This window comes from Lutra lutra, chromosome 3, assembly GCF_902655055.1.
Source record: "Lutra lutra chromosome 3, mLutLut1.2, whole genome shotgun sequence".
Lineage (NCBI taxonomy): Eukaryota > Metazoa > Chordata > Mammalia > Carnivora > Mustelidae > Lutra > Lutra lutra.
The window spans coordinates 158,316,701-158,337,636 of record NC_062280.1 but is presented as its reverse complement, the minus strand read 5'-3'; the positions used below and the strand labels follow the sequence as shown (position 1 = coordinate 158,337,636).

Sequence of the window (20,936 nt, the reverse complement as noted above, 5' to 3'; positions counted from 1 at the left end):
TGCTTCCCCCTCTCTCTCTGCCTGCCTCTCTGCCTACTTGGGATCTCTCTCTCTCTGTCAAATAAATAAATAAAATCTTTTTTAAAAAGAAAGAAAAATGTTGCTATTTGAGCCTTTTCACTAAATGTTTCTCTTTTTTTTTTTTTTTTTAAAGATTTTATTTATTTATTTGACAGAGAGAGATCACAAGCAGGCAGAGAGGCAGGCAGAGAGAGAGGAGGAAGCAGGCTCCCTGCTGAGCAGAGAGCCCGATGCGGGGCTCGATCCCAGGACCCTGAGATCATGACCTGAGCCGAAGGCAGCAGCTTAACCCACTGAGCCACCCAGGTGCCCCTAAATGTTTCTCTTTTTAAACAAAAGCTTTTCTGTTACTTTTGTGTGGAAAGCAATCAGAACTTTTATTTGTAAAATTCTGTGATTTTTAACAGCACATCCTTAATTTTGTTAGAACCCCTGGTGCTCTTTTAAGCTGTCTAACATGTACATAACACTACAGAATAAGGCTTCTTGAATTGCTATCCAGGGATACCATTGATAAGTAGCTTTCATTTTAAAGACGGATTTGTGTGCATGTGCTCTGTGTAGTACTAGTGCTGTGACTAGCGTCGTGACTCCAGAGAAGGTTCTTTTTAATCATTAATCTTATAAGAATAGTCTGTATACCTAGGCCTAGAATTTCTCTCTTTCATTTCGCTCCCATCTCACTGTTTCTCCACACAGAAACTCAGCTAATTGCAATAATAATATTTGCCATTTAAAAAATCCAGTTCAAAAATTTAAATCAAACTTAAACTTTTTGAAATTTTGAGTGATGTTTTACCAAAAGCGAAATAATCAGATTCTTGTGCCCTCTACTATAAATTCAGTTAAAAAGTTTACCACCTTTTTTTGAAGATTTATTTAGGAGTGCCTGGGCGGTTCAGTCCATTAAGTGTCGGTTTTACGCTCAGGCCATGATCTCAAATAAATAGATAAAATACTTAAAAAGAAAAAAATATATTATTTATTTGAGAGAGAGAATGAGCGGGGGGGGACGCAGACGAGAGAGAGAAAATCCTCAAGCTGACTCCACACTGAGCCTGCAGCCCCTAAAGGGGTTCAATCCCAGGACCTGGAGATCATGACCTGACCTGAAGGCAGATGCTTAACGACTGAGCCACCCAGGTGCCCCTGGATTCATTTTTTTTTTTTTTAAGATTTTGTTTATTTATTTGTCAGAGAGAGAGAGAGCAAGCACAGGCAGACAGAGTGGCAGGCAGAGGCAGAGGGAGAAGCAGGCTCCCCGCCGAGCAAGGAGCCCGATGCGGGACTTGATCCCAGGACGCTGAGATCATGACCTGAGCCGAAGGCAGCTGCCCAACCAACTGAGCCACCCAGGCGTCCCCCCTGGATTCATTTTTAAAGCAAGGAAATTTTCTCTCATCAGAAAGTTCAAAAGAAAATACCAAAGAAATCATTTGGGCTAGGGACTTGTGTGGAAATATTCTTTTATCAATTAAAAAAAAAAAATTCATGGTCTCCAAGATTTTCTACTTCATGAATATTTGTAACTTATATTTTGAAAAACTGTCCATTCAGTTTTATCATGGGATATAATTTATCTTTTAATTAAAAATAATTAATGAAAACTCTTTTAATCTCTAGTCCAGACTCATTTTCCACTGAAATTATTTTCACTAATCCAAACTGTCTTTTTTTGTGAAACAAAGACAAAAAATGAAAGAGTGATGTGATATTCAAATATATTTACTTTATATGTTGAAAATAGATAATCAGTGAATACTACATATACATTCAAGTACTTTGCCTGTTTAGAATTTAGCCCCATTCTGCCAAGAATGAGATAACAAATAAAAACTAACCCTGGGAAGGTTATTAAGTAAGGATAATTATGAACCTTTCATAAGGGGACTTTAAATCCTGTCATCAAGTAAATCCACTGTGAAGAAATATTTTTATGCTCTTCAAAGCATGAATGATTTAACACATTTTTACATTCTATAGTACCTGGACACAATAAGATAAGTTAAATATAGAACTGCAACCTTTACTTCAATTTTGTTGCTTTTGTGTATTTAAACCTGACCATTAATGCACTTTTGCTGATTTAATTTCCTACACAATCATACTTAATTGCTTGCCATGTCGTATAATGTTCAATAAAGCAAAGCAATGAAGCAAAAAATAGCAGGACCTCTTAGAAAGGTTAAAAGGAAACCTGTATTAGGACAAGAGTGCATAACACCTTCATGCTAATTACCATTGAATGGCTGAAGCTTATAAATAGTGAAAACTCACATCAACTCTATTAACCGGTAAGTTGAGATTTTATGTGGTCAGGTAAGCGAATAAAACTTAGTACTCATATTACTTCTTAATGTTAACTTCTACACTTATTATTAGATTTTTATCAAAAAGATATGTCTCAATAATGGAACTGTATGATACAATTCTATTTATAGTTTTTAAAAAGTTATGAAAATATAACATAAAGAATGCATAAAATTGAAACATATCACAATATAACAATTCTTATTAGTTACTTCAAAAAACTTCATAAAACACTATAGACATATTCTTTTAAGAAGAATTAGCCCTGGGGCACTAAGTGACTCAGTTGGTTAAGTGTCCACCTTCCTCTCAGGTCATGATCCCAAGACCCTGGGATCCAGCCCCATGTCAGGCTCCCTGCTCAGTGATGGAGACTGCTTCTCCTTCTCCCTCTGCCTGCCACTCTGCCTGCTTGTGTTCTCTCTCTCTCTGTCGAATAAATGAATAAAATCTTAAAAAAAAAAATAATTAGCCAAAATATTGTTTCATAACAATTTCTTTATTTCCAGAATCCCTTTCAGCCACTTCTTTCTCTAGCTATCTAGCTAGCTTGCTATCGATATACTTGGGCTTACTGTTTCCCTTCCAGGCCAGCAGTCTTATTGTCCAAAGTTAAGAACCCCAGATTTTTCAGTTTTAAAACTTTATTTTACATCAGTTTTCATGCATCTACTCTCATGTTTAACGTACTTACATTTGGAAGTATATTAAATTGTATGGTTATCACAGTAGTGATAAAAAGTCACAAAATATATTATTTAAGGTGCCTACACCAATGCCATAAACTGTACACATCGTGGGCATTTTAAACTATGTCAAAGCATGGGTAGAATTTGAATATTCAAAGAAGGAGGGCCAGTATATTCCAGAAAGTAGATATAAAATGAGAAAGCACTTGGAGTTGAAATCAGTATTAAAGTTAGGAGTTTAGTTATTAGTAAAGTACGAATTTTTAGTGGGGAGATTGACAAAATTATAGTGCTAATATAAAGTGTTTGCTCTTTGGGGAAACTGGCTGAAGAAACCACTGGATTATTCTTGCAACTTTCCATAAATATATAATTATTCCACAATTAAAATATTAAAAATATTAAAAACAACAATTTTGATATAGTATATATGTATTTGCTTATTTAGTAATAAGAACTAGAAACAAGAATCATAGACATAGTAATTTCTGAATAATAATAAATATCTGAATGTAAATAACATTTCTCTGTATGTGGAATAGCTAGAACATTTTAAAGTGACTATGGTTTCTATTATTGATACAAATATAACAAAGTTTTTTTTTTTTTTTTAAGATTTTATTTATTTGACAGAGAGATCACAAGCAGGCAGAGAGGCAGGCAGAGAGAGAGGAGGAAGCAGGCTCCCTGATGAGCAGAGAGCCCGATGCGGGGCTCGATCCCAGGACTCTGAGATCATGACCTGAGCTGAAGGCAGCGGCTTAACCCACTGAGCCACCCAGGCGCCCACAAAGTTTTTCTTTTTTAAGATTTTATTTATTTATTGGAGTCAGAGAGACAGAGATAATGAGAGATGCAGGACCAGGGAGGAGAGGGAGAAACAGGCTCCCCACTGAGCAGGGAGCCAGATGTGGGGCTGGATCCTAGGACCCTGGGATCATGACCTGAGCCAAAGGCAGATGGTTAACCTACTGAACCAGCCAGGCACCCCATAAACAAGTTATTTGAATTTTTTCTCTATATTAATAATTGAAAGAAAAGCTGGATTTAAATAGAAGTCAGTGAAAATAAACATGCACATTTCCCCCCATTCAGTTCCATAAACTTACTCATCAACCTTATATTAGGAACCCTGATCAAATGTTTTCCAGCCTTAAAAATAAAGACCTATCTCCACTTCTGACTTATTTCATCAAATCATTTTTTTTCTTTTTCGACACAGAGAGAGAGAGCGTAAGTAGGCAGAGCGGCAGGCAGAGGGAGAGGGAGAAGTAGGCTCTCCACTGAACAGGGAGCCTGAGGAGGGCTTAATCCCAGGACCTCAGGATCATGACCTGAGCTGAAGGCAGGCACTTAACTGATTGAGCCATCCAGGGGCCCCTTCATAAAAACTTCTTGGAAGACATATTTACCATGGGTCCATTTCTCAACTACAATCAGGAACTCAAATTCTGATTTTTTAAAATGAAATCATTCTTGTAAGTTTAGCACAAATTTTATTTGCCAAACTCGCCTGTCATTTCTTTGTCTTTTTTTAAATTTAAATTATCGGTAGCATTTTTACTTAGTTTCACCATTCTGTCTTTGAATCATTTTCTTGTTAAAGCTTTCTTGATACCCCATGCTCCTAGCTCTCCCACTATCACACAGGTTCCTCATCTCAAACTCTCTGACTCCTCAGTTTTTTGTTTTTGGCCCCTCCTAAATGACCAGAGGCCATTAAACTAGACCGGGTGCAGAAATCCATGCCTGTATTGCTCACTTGGCACGAGTAATGGTAAGTGGCAAAATTCTGGAGATCAATAAATATTTATTATATAAAATGTTTTTTTTTAATGAATATGGATAGAAACCTAATCTGTGAAAACATTGCTGTCTAAAATGCAATGTTGTGGCCTGAGCAATTACCTACTTTAGAATACAGGAATTGACTCTAGCAAAATCATGTAATGAGATAATTCCAGTCTTTGCTAACCATTGATGTGGCACCCTAATTTCTTTCAGTGAAACAATATTACCCTGTTTTTCTCTGCAGCCCATATCTAGAAGAGTGCCTGAGGGATAGTGGCTGCTTCATGTTTTGTTGGATTAATAAATAAATGCATAAGCAGTCATTCTCTGGGCCTACTTCACATTCTCAGGTTACAGAAACAGGAGCTCTGAATGGAGAGTTTAGGCAGGTAGAAGAGAAGAAATTGGTATGATCTACATACTGAGTCAGTATCTTTTGTCAGAAACTGAAGCATCAAGCTCCTTATTTGTATAATGTGAAAGTGAATAAAGGAAATGTCATTTAAGATGGAGCTGTGAAGCCAGTTGGGGAAGCTTTCCTGCCGACCTGACCGTAACAGGAAAAAGCCTACTTCACTCTCTCAGCAGGAGGAAGGAAGAACTGCCCCTTGTCCAGAAACAATCTCAACCAAAAAGAAAATGCCACAACTCAGCCAATGAGAAACCAGAGCCACCCCTGAACTCTTACTTTCCTCCAATGGACTTTCATTCAGAGCAGTCCCTCCTGACCTCCCTTTTTTCTCTATAAAGTATGAGCTTCTTTGATCTCTAACTTGCGTATGGTTTGCCTGTGGTTGCACATTCTGAATTGCAATTCCTTTCCAAATAAAGGAAGTATTTGCTCTTTCCAAGTAAACCCTTTTGTTGGTAAAATAACTGGCTGTCTTACTTTGAAGATTGAGATAATATAAAAATGTTATTAGCAAGGTAGCCTGGGTGGCTTAGTTGATTTTCTCTCTTCTCACTTGATTTTCTTGCACCACTGGCAAAGCACTCCATGCTGGGAGTAAAGCCTGCTTAAGATCCTCTCTCCCTCTCCTTCTGCCTCTCCCCTACCCCAAAACAAAACAAAACCTATTAGCATTTCTTTCAATTCTACTGAGTTAATTTTAGTCGAATTTAATGCATTATTTTTCAGTGTTTCTCAGGTGACATTTAATAGCCTATATTACTATTTTGTTAAAGAAATTTTATTTTAATAACCTGAAAGAGAGCATGGATGTACCCTTATTTGAAAGATCTTCACTGGCTTCAAGGGATGAATAATACAGAGGAGTCTATTACCCCAGTCTGACAAAAATAATATTTTAAATATCACCTAAATGTGTCAGAAATAAATTGCCTTTAAGAATTATCTTCACAAATAACTTTCAATCTACTTTTAAGAGAAAAAAAATTGCTTTAGGTATCCTAATATATTTTCTCGAATGTCACAAGATGCAATTAAGTGTTTCTACTTAATAACTTTGTTCATTGGACAACAGTGGGTATCTAGGGGATATTATAAAAATGTTTACCATTGTCTATCAAATTAAGAAATTTAGCAAGTAAAACTAGAGACAAAAATTGTTTGTTCCTGTCTTTCTCTATATCTCATCAAATCATGTCTGATTATAGCTAGGTTCCCTAGTATTTAACTATTATTGAATGCAGTAATGAAAGAAGCCATGGAGATACTTAATTATCCACACAGTGGGTGTCCAATGGAGAAGCTTCTTTTTAACCTTTTCCTCTGTGATAAGATAATTACTGTCTGGTGCAATTGCTACTAATATAAATATTCACTGATTGCAAACTGTGGCCTAAAGGCTGTTACTGATAAAAGCTTCTCTGTGACCCTGTGGGGGTGCCATTGCTCATTTCTAAACAAATAAGGCTTCATCAACCAAAGAACCATCGGTGTTTCCATATCCAGAAAATTTAAATAAAATTAGGAGATAATTTCTGGTGAAGCATTATGAATCTATTTTACTAAATCAAATATTCAGTAACGTTTCTTACTTTTTATTTAAAATAGACCAGAATCATCATCCATGAGAATAAGAATCTGTGTTAGGATGATTACCCCGTTATATTTTCATAAATTATTTTGAAAATGCAATGCATATCCTTCTCTGCAGGCAGTATTTCTAACCATCTATATTGCGTAAAGAAATACTTCCTTACTCAGAGTAGTGGAGTCTATTAGTCTATTAGTGGAGTCTATTAGTGGAGTCTATTAGTCTATTAGTATTAATATTAATACTAATATTAGTATATATTTAATATACTAAATACTCCAAAAATTTTGATGATAAATACCAACAGATGTTACCTGTATGCATCATCAATTCAGGGCTGAGAAATGTTAAAGATTTTGACCCTTGGAGGTCTGACAGTTCTTTTGAATCAACAGAGATAAAAGTTTCTCCAGTTTGGATTTTATGCCGTATACTAAGGTCCTGCTCAAATTCCTTGAGTATTGGTAGTTCATGTATGTTGGGACTTACCTTCTTGTGAGAATTAGAACATGTGACTAAAGTTCCCCATTATGAATCCCATTATATTCGATAACAAAATATGTACTCGAATAAACTGTGAGAAAGAATATTTTAAAATAAAGATTTTTTTGTTTCCTGATTTTTTGGTACAGAACACATGCTCCAAAGGAAGCACCGTTGCTCTCTGTATTCATGGGTAAAGCATATCCGGAATTGAATGCCAGTATAGTTCCCTTATGAAGATTAGGTAAAAGTGACTTAATAAGTTATTAATTAGTACATGAAAATATTATAATTTCCTTATCTCCCAAATCCTCCTAGTGGGAATTTTGCAGCTGTTAGTCCAAATTTAGCAAACTCGACAACTCTCTATTCCTTGAACTTAAAATTTGCCCTTATTTGGAAGGCACTATTTTCCCTGCCACCCTCTTGAGTTGTGGATCTATTCTCACAGATTAATATGAAGAGAGACTGGGTCACTGTCCCTGCTGTTCCACTGCTTATTTTGAAAAACAACCCCCTTATCTTCCTGCAAAATAATCCAGCAAATGAACCAACAACTCTGCCTTTGGAATAGTATCCATGCCATTTATTTAAAAATTTTCCCACACACATCAACAATTTTATTTTTTTTTAAGATTTTATTTGTTTATTTGACAAACAGATCACAAGTAGGCAGAGAGGCAGGCAGAGAGAGAGAGGAAGAAGCAGGCTCCCTGCTGAGCAGAGAGCCCCATGCGGGGCTTGATCCCAGGGCACTGGGATCATGACCTGAGCCGAAGGCAGAGGCTTTAACCCACTGAGCCACCCAGGCGCCCCCAAAATTATTTCAAAATTTAGGACTTGCTCCATTTTCTTCTCCACCCAGTCCTTGCCATCATCAATAATGATTTCAAAATCATGGGCTCTCAGTTGCTTAACCAATTCATTTCTGATTATCTTCCCTTCCATTGCACCTAGATTGCTCCCATTTTAGAAAAAAATCTTAGAATGGATCATTGTCAGTATTTATAAATGTTCCGTTGAAAACCCAGTAGTTCAGATATTTCATTCCTTGACTACTCTCACTCATTTTACATTGCTTGTTCTTCTACTCCCATTATGGCCCAAACTAAATTCACTCTTTCGACTTTCTCTCATTGGCAGGACAAATTGGCACCACCAGTGAGCCCTCTCTTTTCTTCATGTCTTATCCATACCAGTTTGCACATTCTGTACTTCCAGTAACACTTTAGATCCTATTTGCTTATTATACCAATATAGTATAAAACCAACCCTGGGTTGACCCAGTGATTGCTCGTCTGTGCCTATACCCAACTGTTACCTATTCTGGGAGAAAATCATGTAACAGAGAATATTAGTTTCATAAAAACTCAAAGAAAATAGAGCTCTAACTGAAAAAATTAGTCTATATGTTTTGCTAACCATTCAACTACATTTCCAAAAATTTGTATTTTAAACTCTACCTCTGCATTGTGTGGATGGAGCTTTCTGTGATTTGTCCTGCATAACATCTCAAACTGCATGTTGTATGTGAGACGTGTGCTGCCTGAGTGACTGTGGGAGTCTGGTTAGTTGCACATTAGCTGGCTTCCAGGTCAGAACTGGCCCTTCTGGTCTGGACACCAAACCTGTAACTCTTGTTTTGCGTCACTTCTGGCTCCAGGCTGGGCTGGCCCCCAGAAGGGAATCTGGGAGGGGAGGAAAGCACATATGGCCCAAGCTCCTTGAAGAGTAAAGACATGACAACATAGGAATACAGCTTGTTCCATACTGCACATGTAGGCAAATACATGGTTAACTTCAGACCTCGTCATTTGCCCTATAAATATGGCCCTTATGCACATGGTCAGTTGGAAGTCTCACTGGAGGGGAGGACGCTCACCCAGGCCTCTCAATCGGGACTCCAGCCTGGCTGTCTCCACGGTGCTTCCCCAACTAATGAGGCTGGATGTTTTAAGTACTTGATTTGATATTTTGTCTTATTCTCCTATACTGCTTACTATTGCCCTCATCTATGTGCAGATTTCTCTTTTCTTCTTTCTGTTTCTATTAGATTTTTATAATATTAATAAAGTGGTTTTTTCCCCTTCAAAACCGAGTGTATGGCTACCATGAATCTTTTCTTCAGAACAACTTCCCCACTTCCTTTCTTCAAACTTCTAACTCTTTCTCCATGCCTGCTATTTCATCCATTTCCTACTATATTTCCTACAATGTTACTCTTTTTTTAATTAAATCATCTTTATTGCTAAAAGTTAATTAACAAGTGTTAAAGAGAAAAATTCACTATTGCTATTAAATATCTGGACTCACGTAACTGTTCAGCTTTACCTGAAGGTTAACAGAAGGAAGGGTCTTGCACTTAACCTAACAATTAACACGATGTATTATTTTAAACTAGAATTTTTAAACCACTCTAAAAGAATTACATGCCTCTTAGCTAATGTTGTAATTGTATCATATTACTTAGGTTCAAGTTCTTCCTTCAAAGAGTCATCAGAATAACATGGACTGAAGAGACTTTCGAACACTTGCCATCTCTTGCTGCTGAGTTTCCATCATAATTTTTTTTTTTTTTTTTGCAACATAACCACTTCTTTTCTAAGTTCATTTTGTGCACCAGTAAGTAGACTTTGGTGATTCTTCTCCAAGTCCTCCATACTCTTTATGAACTGCTCATGCAACTGTATAATTGTTTTCAGTCTCTGGCTCTGAACAATTCTAGATTGTTGAAAAACCTTTTGTTGCTGTCGAAATATGTTAACTAGTTTTTCTTCTTGTTCCTCAGATTTCTGCACATCTATATCCCACTGCTGAAACAAAGTCAGAAATTGCTGAGAATATTCTTGGTTAAGCTTCTGCCTTTGCTCTTGCTGGGTTTTCCAAACATGTTCAGTATTCTGGTTACTAGTTTTGAGAGAAGCTTTGGTATACAATTCTAGTCTTTTTCTCTTGGCAAGAAGAGCCTAGTTAATGTCAGCTCCACATCTTTCCAGCATATTTTTACTACACTCCCCATATCTTCAAATACTGCTGCAGAAGTCCTTTTCTTCCCATGCTTCTCAATTACTGGAGTCTTCCCTTCTGTAACATCCTCCTCTGAACCACTCAGATATTTTTTATCTTCCTTCTCAAAGTCATAGGCTCTTATAACCTGATCCTCCATTGATGTCTTCCCAGATATCCCTGTATGTTTTCTTCCAGAGGGCACCATATTTAGATGTTTTCTGAAGTGCCTGTCTGCTTGGCCAGCGCAACGCTCCTCTCTACAATGTTACTCTTAAATGATTTTACTCCATACCATAAAATAAAAGCTCACTGGTTACCAAAAATATCAAGTTAAATAAATTTATTACCATCTTCTCCTTCTTCTGAGAAGCTGTGCAATTTTTGGTAGTGCTGTTAGAGAACAGTATATTGTCTCCTTCAAATGGCATGAGTAACTTAACTCATATTCCTTTCAATGGCGGAAATGTTTCTTTGTTCGTACGTGTCCTTCCCATCCTTCTCTCTCAGGCATTTTTAAATTATTAATAAATATTTTTCTTTCTTATTTTCTCAATCTTTCCCCATATAGTCTTATAATTTTTGCACATTCTTAGGAAACTTTCCTTAAAATCTAATAGTAATAATAATAATAACAAGAAGAAAAAGGAGGAGAAAGGGGAGGAGGAGGAGAATGGAAATGATAATGGAAAAAAACAAAAACTCAGCTTCATATTCCTTACTAACTTCTAGTCATACCCTGCTTTTCTTGGCACTCAGATTTGAAAGCACAGTGGAACCTACTGCCTTTTCTTTTATTTCTCGGTCCACTCCAATCTCATTACCTTATCAGTCCTTTGTGGTTCATGATAACAGTATCTCCAAATTCAATAGATATATGTTATAAAGACCTATAGGTTTTCACCAAAATTCGTGTTGTTTTTCCTTCTTGAGCACATAGGTCTCCCTTAGAATTTAGATGTGGGTAATAACAACAGTTCTAGGCTATGAGATTTAAGTTGATGTATCATTTATGAGCCAGAAATTTTAAGAAGGTGGGTTTCTGGGTGGTTGGGTTATATGGACATTAGGGAGGGTATGTGCTATGGTGAATGCTGTGAAGTATGTAAACTTGGCGATTCACAGCCCTGTACCCTGGGGCTACTAATATATTATATGTTAATAAAAAAAATTTTTTTTTTTTTTTTTAAAGAAGAGGGTTTCTCCATGTTCTTTTGTTTTCCTTTCTCTTGCCTGGGTATAGACAAAGATGAGAGGCATTGAGGATAGTGGGAAATAAAACATGAGAGAAACAACATTTGAGTCATCACCTGGGGGAGATTCTTCTGTTAACTAGGACCATACATTTGACAATACAGGATAAAAGAGAAATACGCTTCTTTTCTGCTTGAAATACACATTTTTGTATCAAATTTTCTGTGGCCTAGGCAACCCTACAATTGCAGTAATTTATTTGGTCTAAATATTTTGTCCTTATTATACTTGACATCAACATTTAGCAATGCTGATAAGACCTCCTTAATTTCTTTGTCTTTCTATATGAAACACCACTGATATTGGTCCTCATTCTTTCTGCTTCCCTTTGCAGACTTTTCTACAGTATTATTAACTATTAGTGTTCTTCAAAGCTTGGGTGAGGAACTACTCTCTTCTTTTTTTTTTTTTTAAACTGCATTTTTTTTTATTTTATTTTTTATAAACATATAATATATTTTTATCCCCAGGGGTACAGGTCTGTGAATTGCCAGGTTTACACACCTCACAGCACTCACCATAGCACATACCCTCCCCAATGTCCATAACCCCACCCCCCCTCCCAACCCCCCTCCCCGCATCAACCCTCAGTTTGTTTTGTGAGATTGAGAGTCACTTATGGTTTGTCTCCCTCCCAATCCCATCTTGTTTCATTTACTCTTCTCCTACCCCCTTAACCCCCCATGTTGCATCTCCTCTCCCTCATATCAGGGAGATCATATGATAGTTGTCTTTCTCCGATTGACTTATTTCGCTAAGCATGATACCCTCTAGAGGAACTACTCTCTTCTTAATCCATTTCTTGAAGCAATGACTTCCATTACCACTTCTATGTAAAATCAATGTCACATGATTTCCAGACTCATATATCCAACTTATTACCCATACCTTTAATGTAGCTTCACAAGGTCATGACAAAATCATTGTTCAAATACTGAAATTTTGATTCGTGTTCATTTGTCACAGTTATTCCCAAATATTGAGAAAATCTTGAAATGGTTACAAAAAGATTACCTTCTGTAATTCTGGGAATCCTATGAAATCATGTTTCCTTGCATTGTCCTTAAATTATTGACAACTCTCTAAGCAGTAAATAACTAATAGCAATCTACACTATCCTTGTCAATAGAGTTGCAACTAAACTTTGACAGAAAGTCCATTGATTTCCATCCCCCATTGTGAAAGAGGCCATCTTTACAACAACAAATTTATTTCAGCCTTCTTGATCGCCTATATATTTGGCTGTGCTCTTTTGAATGAACTATTATCTTCTCAGTGAGTAAAAGTGAATTAACTGGGCCATAATGTTAAAGTTTTGGGATGTGTCCATTTTAAATTTATTTGAATATCATGATTGTACCTTTAAAAAGTACTATTTTAGTAAAAGCTATCATTATCCATTAGATTGGGAAAAACGGAAATAAAAACATATATTAGATATTATTCCTCATCTATATCATGCATTCTAAACCAAATCTTGTTTTACTTCTTAAATATTAAATTATTTTAGTGCAATCTACTCCCCATTGTTGCCACATTAACCAAAATCATCATTATCTTTCCCCAGGACTACTGCAGTAGGTATCTCTCACCGATTCCCACCTTGCTTTAAATTGTTCTACATACTGTATACAAAGAAAAATCATTTTAAAATTCAGTCATGGCCCTTGTACACCTTTATTTTAAAAGTAAAAAAGCCTGTTAGAATAAAGCCCCAAATATTTAGTCTTGTGTGTTCTCCATCCCTCCTACGTCTGAGATTTCATCTCTTACCATACCTCCCAGACTCTCTCAAATTTGCTTTATATCAGTTCCAATTTGACATGAACCTTCAAAGTGCAGGACCTTTGAAAAATATGGTTCCTACCAACTGCAAATGATCTTTCCACAAAAGCCTTCTTCAACCAGTTATTTCTTACTCATAATATTTGGTAACATGTGTCCAAGATTTTAAATAATGCCTTCAATCATGAGAGGTTTTTTTTTTTTTTCTTAATAAAAATTGCATCTCTGTAGCAGGTTGAAAATTCCAATTAAAAAACAGATATATGAATATGTAAATTTATTTGTCTATAACTCATTTTACTTGGGTCATCAGTCCTCACTTCTGTTAAGTCACAGAAAATAATACATAGTCTTCCTATTTGTAGTTATTTTCTAGTTTTAGAATTAATCAAGTTGTCACTTCTTATCGATTTGAGTTTTCAACTCATTAAATTCGAGATTATTCTTCCCCTTTTTCTGTGTGAATAATTTAAGTTTTTGGATAAGGAAAGGGGGAGGTTGTATATGAACTTAGAATGTGGATAGATACACTGACAACATGTGGTTGTTCTTAGCTCAACCCGGGCATTTGGTATTTTGTCAGTAACGAAAGGTGAGGTTTCTGGGCCAACTATATTCTCTTATCAGAATGGTCAGTGTTATTCATCCTTCTTGTCCTAACCCCTGGGCTACCTTGCTCTCCATCAGTTATCTCAGCATTCGTAGGTCCCTTTTCTTTCTGATAAAGGTAGGAAGTGATGTAATATGTTACTACACTTATGTGCGTAAACATACACACACAAAACTAACAAGGTTTGGGGCACTGAAAGGGGAGTGATACAGGTGCTTTTTCTCAGGCATTCACTTCTTGATAAATCCCAATTATATTTCTATCAATATGCTATGACTTTCTTGTCTGTACCTTAAATTTCTAAAAGCAGTTGAGGCAAAAAAAAAAACATAATTTGATGTTTTTATTTAATACTGAGAGACTGGGCATTTTCAGGCAGGTAATTAAATTTATACTTACCTCTACTTTAATGAATATAAGTTATTATAGTGTGGGTTGTATTGGAATCTGTTAAGTCTCAGTTCTCAAATATACATATTCATTCTGTTTTAAATTTTCAGTCCAGTATCTTCATCCTCTGTAGGTTATATACTAAGCTTTATCAATATAACTCTTACATACTATTCTGCTCTAATATTGCACTCTTCCATAATTAACTGACTTTGAAAAAACACATTTCATTTTTGGTTCATACAATTATATGTGTAAACTTCTGGCTGTTTAGGTTACTAATACAATGTTAAGTAAAAATTAGCATATGTATGGGGCACCTGGGTGGCTCAGTTGTTTAAATGACTGCCTTGGGCTGAGGTCATGATCCCGGAGTCCTGGGATTGAGTCCCGCATCTGGCTTCAGCTCCATGGGGACATTTTTAAACTTAAATTTTCCTGTTCAGAATGGGAAAGTGTCATTTTCCATCAAAGAAATACATCTTACAGCTTCTCCCTGTGACCTTCTCTCATGTTCTCTCTCTCACACACTCTCTCTCTCTCAGATAAATAAAATCTTAAAAAAAAAAAAACTTAAAAAATCTTAAAAAAAATCTAAAAAAATCTTAAAAAAAAAGAATTAGGATATGTGTGTGTGTGTGTGTGTGTGTGTGTGTGTGTGTCTGCGTGTCTGTGTGTGTGTCCACACACACATGCATGTTCACTCATGGGCACACATGAATGCTTCCACAGATATGTGTCTAATTCTGAATAGAAAACATTTCTTTTTATTTCTTAATTCTAAGTATTCAAACACTTTAAACATCAGTAACACCAAAATGTTAATTTGAATACAAATAAAAGATTATTCTCAAAAGAAATGGAAAAAGCAGCTTGCTTGCTTTAGATAAAATCTGTTTGGACTTTTAAGTTTTCCTATTCTACTGCATGCTTCCTAGTGGGGAAATGATCGTATGAATCTTAAATGTATAATTTTGTACTGGAAATAAGATTTTAATTAATAGAACATTATTAATTGACTTCCTTTATCTTCAGAATGTTTCTATTTCTCTGTTCTTTTATTCAGAACACTATGAAGAAAATGTAGCAGTCTCGTAAAGTGTATCAGTAATGCACAGAACTGTGTTTCCCTCCAAAAACATCCCATCTGCTACCTGTAGAGACAGGACCTTCAGGGAGGCAATAAATAAAGGTTAAATGATGTCATGTGGGTGGAGCTCTAATCCAACAGGACAGGTGTTCCCATAAGAAGAGATACCAAAAATGGTCTTGTACAGACGAAGGGCAATGTAAGTACACACACATCTGCCAGGAAATGAGGCTCACAAGAGACCAACTTTGCTGGAAACTTGATCTTGTACATCCAGCATCCAGACTTGTGAGGAAATGAATTTCTCTTGTTTAAGCAACTTAATCTGTGCTATTCTATTTTGGTAAGCTTTTATACCACTAAAAAAGATGAATGCAATATCTATACCTGCATAATAATATGCTGGAAAGGGAACACTTCCAGTAAATTATAAAATAAATTTAATCTCTAAAATTCTGATAGTATATAGTTTTGTTCCAACTTAGCACTAGAAATATTTTAAACTCCAAGATGGTAAACAAAATGATAAAAATATTATTAAACTTAAGAGAGAGGAATAATTTGTTCATTATCTAATTCATACCGCATGTAGCAATGAAAGGAAATCAATTAATTTCTGCTTAACTCAGCTTCACTGAATCAACAATATTTTTATTAATGGGGTGCCTGGTTGACTCAGTTATTAGAGCATGTGACTCTTGATCTTGGAGTTGTAAGTTGTAAGTGTGAGTCCCATATCAGGTGTAGAGATTACTTTTAAAAAATCTTTTAAAAAATATCTTTATTAATTAATTTATTTGAGATGAGTCAAAATTAGAATGGAAAATGCAAATTTCATGTTTCTAAGAACTATTATAAAAGAAAGACAAAACAATTAGAAGAAAAACTCCTTCTGAATCACTGCAGAGTATAGGTGATTGAATTCAACATCAACAGAAAGGTCTTATAAAAATCAGAGTATAATCACTCATTCCTTGAGTCTTAAGGACCCCTGTAACTTATTCAACATAACTTGTTGCCTTATAGCTCAGAAGTGTTGCCTAAGGGACATTTTTAAACTTAAATTTTCCTGTTCAGAATGGGAAAGTGTCATTTTCCATCAAAGAAATACATCTTAATACAAGAAAAACAAGAATGCCATCTTAGTACCTAGTTTCATCCCTACAACTTTCCTTCTCTGAACTTTGCTTAAAACATGTTTTCTCATTATTTTGATTTTTGAATACACATATAGGTCATGTTTATGAAAATGCTGAACAACTTTAGTACCTCCTCTAATCTGGACTCTTTGCCCACTGAGTCTAATATACAATCTTTATATCTGCTATCATCCTGGATGAAACAATATCATGGATAAAAAGGATATTAATATTGCAGTTCTCAATGACAGGATAGATCAAGAATAAGATGATGGGCATTATGGGCAAAGAAGGCAGAAAACGGGGCGCCTGGGTGGCTCAGTGGGTTAAGCCGCTGCCTTCGGCTCAGGTCATGATCTCAGGGTCCTGGGATTGAGCCCCGCATCGGGCTCTCTGCTCAGCAGGGAGCCTGCTTCCTCCTCTCTCTCTGCCTGTCTCTCTGCCTGCTTGTGATCTCTCTCTGTCAAATAAATGAATAAAAAATTCTTTAAGAAAAAAAAAAGAAGGCAGAAAACATGGTTTTATCAGGATGTTTCATGGTTAACAAAAGACACGCTGCCAGCAATCTTCCTTATTTGAGAGTGATTACAAACTTTAATTACATGTGCAAAAAAACAAAAACAAAGACAAAAACAAAAAAACCTTCACAGCAACACAAACATTGGTATTTAATTGAATATCTGGTCATTGTATCAGAGCCAAGTTGACACAACAAAGGACCACTACACTTTCAGTGTATTATCATAAACTAAACAGGTGAATTAGTGGTCTAATGATCCCATCATCTACTTTGCAAATGAAGGGAAGGAATTCATTACTAATCAGGATCAAAATTTTAATATTTGAAGCAAAAGAAGTTTAATTATTTTCAGATTTGTCATCTCTTATCTGGGTCTGGATATGACAGGAGATTAAGGATTTTTTATTAGATAAACATCCACCAAGGGATAGAAGTGCCAGTTGAAGAACCCAAGCTTACTGTAGAAGTATAAATATGACTGCTGTTGCTTATACACATAAACTCCAGTTGTACATGTCTGCCTTTTCATGGCAAAGACCACTGAATTTTGCACTTTAGTCAGTTGTAGACATTTAACATTAGTGTCACATGACGAGAGTGATCCAATTCTCAAGAGCTTCTCTAAGAATTATAGACATAAGTTGAAAGACTGAGCAATAGCATCCCACAAATATGGACACTCCTTTAATGTCTAGATAGGCAAAATCATGGTGCCCAATGTAATGACAGATGTTAAATAGAAAACCACTTAGTTTATACATCTAGTGGCTAAAACCTAAGGAAAAATTAAGAGTACAAACACTTCTTGACCAAAAGAATAGCTTGTATTAAGATAATTGAGGTAGAATAAGAGGTGTGATTTTTAGCTTCAGCATACATTAGTTGAAATAATAATTTCTTCTGAAAGCCCAATATTACTTTATTTTGAGAGGTGTGAACTCTATTGATATCTTATTTGCCCTATTATTTGATAACTTAAGAGCAAGGATAATGTTACATATCATTTTAAGCATGAAAAAAACAAATCCCACCAAAATCCATAATCCCACATGCATTACAGATAGCAGCTCACACATTAATATTAATGATAAAACACTTTCTTTTATTATAGAGGTTTCCAAACTTTTAGTTCATCACAACCTTAGTAATTCAGTAATTTTTTCACTATGCTCCTAAGCCAAAAGAAATACTTAACAGTCCTGTTTATTAAAGAAATGACATTCAGTCTACTTAATGTATAATTGTATTTTAACAACTAAGTAGTTGTTTGAAAAAATACTCTTGAATTTAAAAGATAGCATTTTTAAAAAGATTTATATATTTATTTGAGAGGGAGAGAAAGAGAATAAGCTCACTCATAGGGGTAGGAGTAGAAGGAGAGAGAGAGAGACAATCTTAAGCAGGTTTCAGGCCCAGCATGGAGCTTGACACAGAGATCCATCCCTTGACCCTGAGATCACTACCTGAGCTGAAACCAAGAGTCAGACACTTAACCAACTATGCCACTCAGGCACACATCACCTCCCTCTTTTTAAATTGACTTACTTATTTGAGAGAGAGAGAGAAATATATTGTTAAATATTGTTAAATAACCACAATTACTACTGGGTTGTATTGTTGGGAATGGCCACCATTAGGAATATGATTGAATTTTAAACCATCATTTCTCATTCTACATTAATTTTCACATGGTACTCACTTTTTATCACAATAGTTGCTGAAAACCCAGCTTAACAAAAATATGATAAAGGGAAACAATTGTAGCCCTAGCAAGAAAACTATAAATCAAATATTTCATGCACTTTTCTACCATATTGAGTGTAACATGTTTCTCTTGAACATTTAAAATAGCATGCTCCTGTGAGTTGGCGGAAGTACCCCTGGGTGTTTTGGTGCACATTTTAAAATGAGAGGTCCTATTAATCTGGTATTTCCTATTGATTACTATAATTTCTTGTTATCTTATCAGCCAATTTAGAAAGTATAACTCTTAGGTCCCTAAAATTTAGCATCCCTGTACCTAGAAAAGCTACTCCAATCATACAGAGTAGACATACACATATCTACCAAAAGTATACATATTTCTAAATTCATGGAAGGCAATAACTAGTTTCTATCCTCCTACATTCACAGTCCTGTCACAAAAACTATAGGTGTGTTAATTTTTTCCTGTGAAAATTTTATGTGTTTTTTACTCCACCATAGTGTAATCTATAATGCTCATCCCTACAGTTTTTAATTGCCCACTCATGTTATAACTTATTCCTTAGTAGATAATTACCTGGTAGATTTGCAGGTTATTCAGGTTAACCTGCAAATACTTCTTGCACAAACTAAAGAACTACAAAAAGTCTGACAAACATTTTTTTTTTTTTCCCCACAGAGATCAAGTGTGTTTATTTTATTGATCTCTGTGGAAAAAAAATTTCAAAAATTTGAAAGCCTTTTATCCTTGGCATGTTTTCATTATTTCAATATGCACCAACTGAATATCTAGTAAATGCAAGAGAATTTTATAGTCATTGTGGTGAAATTGCAAGAAGCATGTTTTTCCCTGAAGATCTTAAAACCTATTATAAATTTGCACATAAACATGAACCAAATTAGAATGTTAAATGTTTGAGAGAAGCTTTATAAGTGATGTAAAATAGTAATGTTATTCAGAAGTCAATAAACCTCAGCACTCCAGCAATCTCCAGACCCTAAGTGGGCTGCTTTCTTCTTGAGAAATTCAAGGTCAAAGTCACATCTCAACCTTTCTTTCAAGCACTGTTTAAGAGTAATTCTAACTGAGCCTATGTGAAGAGAAACACTTTTAATATCTTATTTTAATACCATGTTTAAGGAAGAGTCAGATTTAAGTAATTCTCTTAGAACTTAGGTTTATAAGAAGTTTGATGAATGGCTTCTAAATTCATCTGGATCTTCAACTCTGCCTTATAATCTTAAAATGGATAATGAAATAGCGATTATTCTCCTTACTATCAGTAACCATTCCAATTTCTTATCACATTGCCAAAGTATCAGATTCTAACAGTTTTCTTTCATTCATAAAATGTGAACTTAGTTTTCAATGAAGGGAAAAATTTGGACAATTTAAGATTTGTTACATATTTTTACTACCATGTTAACAAATTAATAGTATCATCATCCATCTGTTAACTACCTCTTTACTTGTCTGAATCAATACAATGTATTTGGAAGGTATATTCTGTTTTAGAAGATGGTAAGAACTTAGTATTTAAGAATCCAATGTTCAGAATTAGAATGACTTGGCTTTAAATTCTAGATTCCTAATTACTTCATTGGAGATTTGCTTAAAGATATTGCCTGCCATTCCCAATTTCAAATTAATATATTATAATGATATTTAGCTCATAAGTTTCTTGTGAATATTAAAATTTAAAGTTTCTGACACTTAAGAAGTGCTATATTGTAAAACCCATATTATATATTTCACCTTGTCAGATTTCCACTTGCATGTTGGTATACTTGAGAGTATTTTCACTTGGTATTTTCAACCATTCTTAGCATCGTCTTTCTAATCTTACACACACACCCTTTCTCAATTTTAAGGCGACCTCTGTCAACACACATTTTTGTCATTTCCCTGACAATCTACTTGGCAAAGGAGTCTGCACTTGATCTCAATCTCTAACTTTTCAGTTTAATTAAAAATGGTTTGTCTTACTGTCCCTTGCCCCTAAGACTTTGTTAAGGTCAATAAAGACCTATGAATTTCCAAGTTGAATGGGTACCTTTACTTTACTTTTAAAAACATTATTGTGCGTATAGATCTTAAACACAAAAGCATGTATGACAACAGCATTTGTAACAACAGCATTCGA

General features: G+C 35.3%; 1 pseudogene; it reads right to left on the bottom strand.

The window, feature by feature from the left end:
• Positions 1 to 9,550: 9,550 nt before the first annotated feature.
• Positions 9,551 to 10,554, bottom strand: LOC125095728 (synaptonemal complex protein 3-like; annotated as a pseudogene).
• Between the last annotated feature and the right edge of the window lie 10,382 nt (positions 10,555 to 20,936).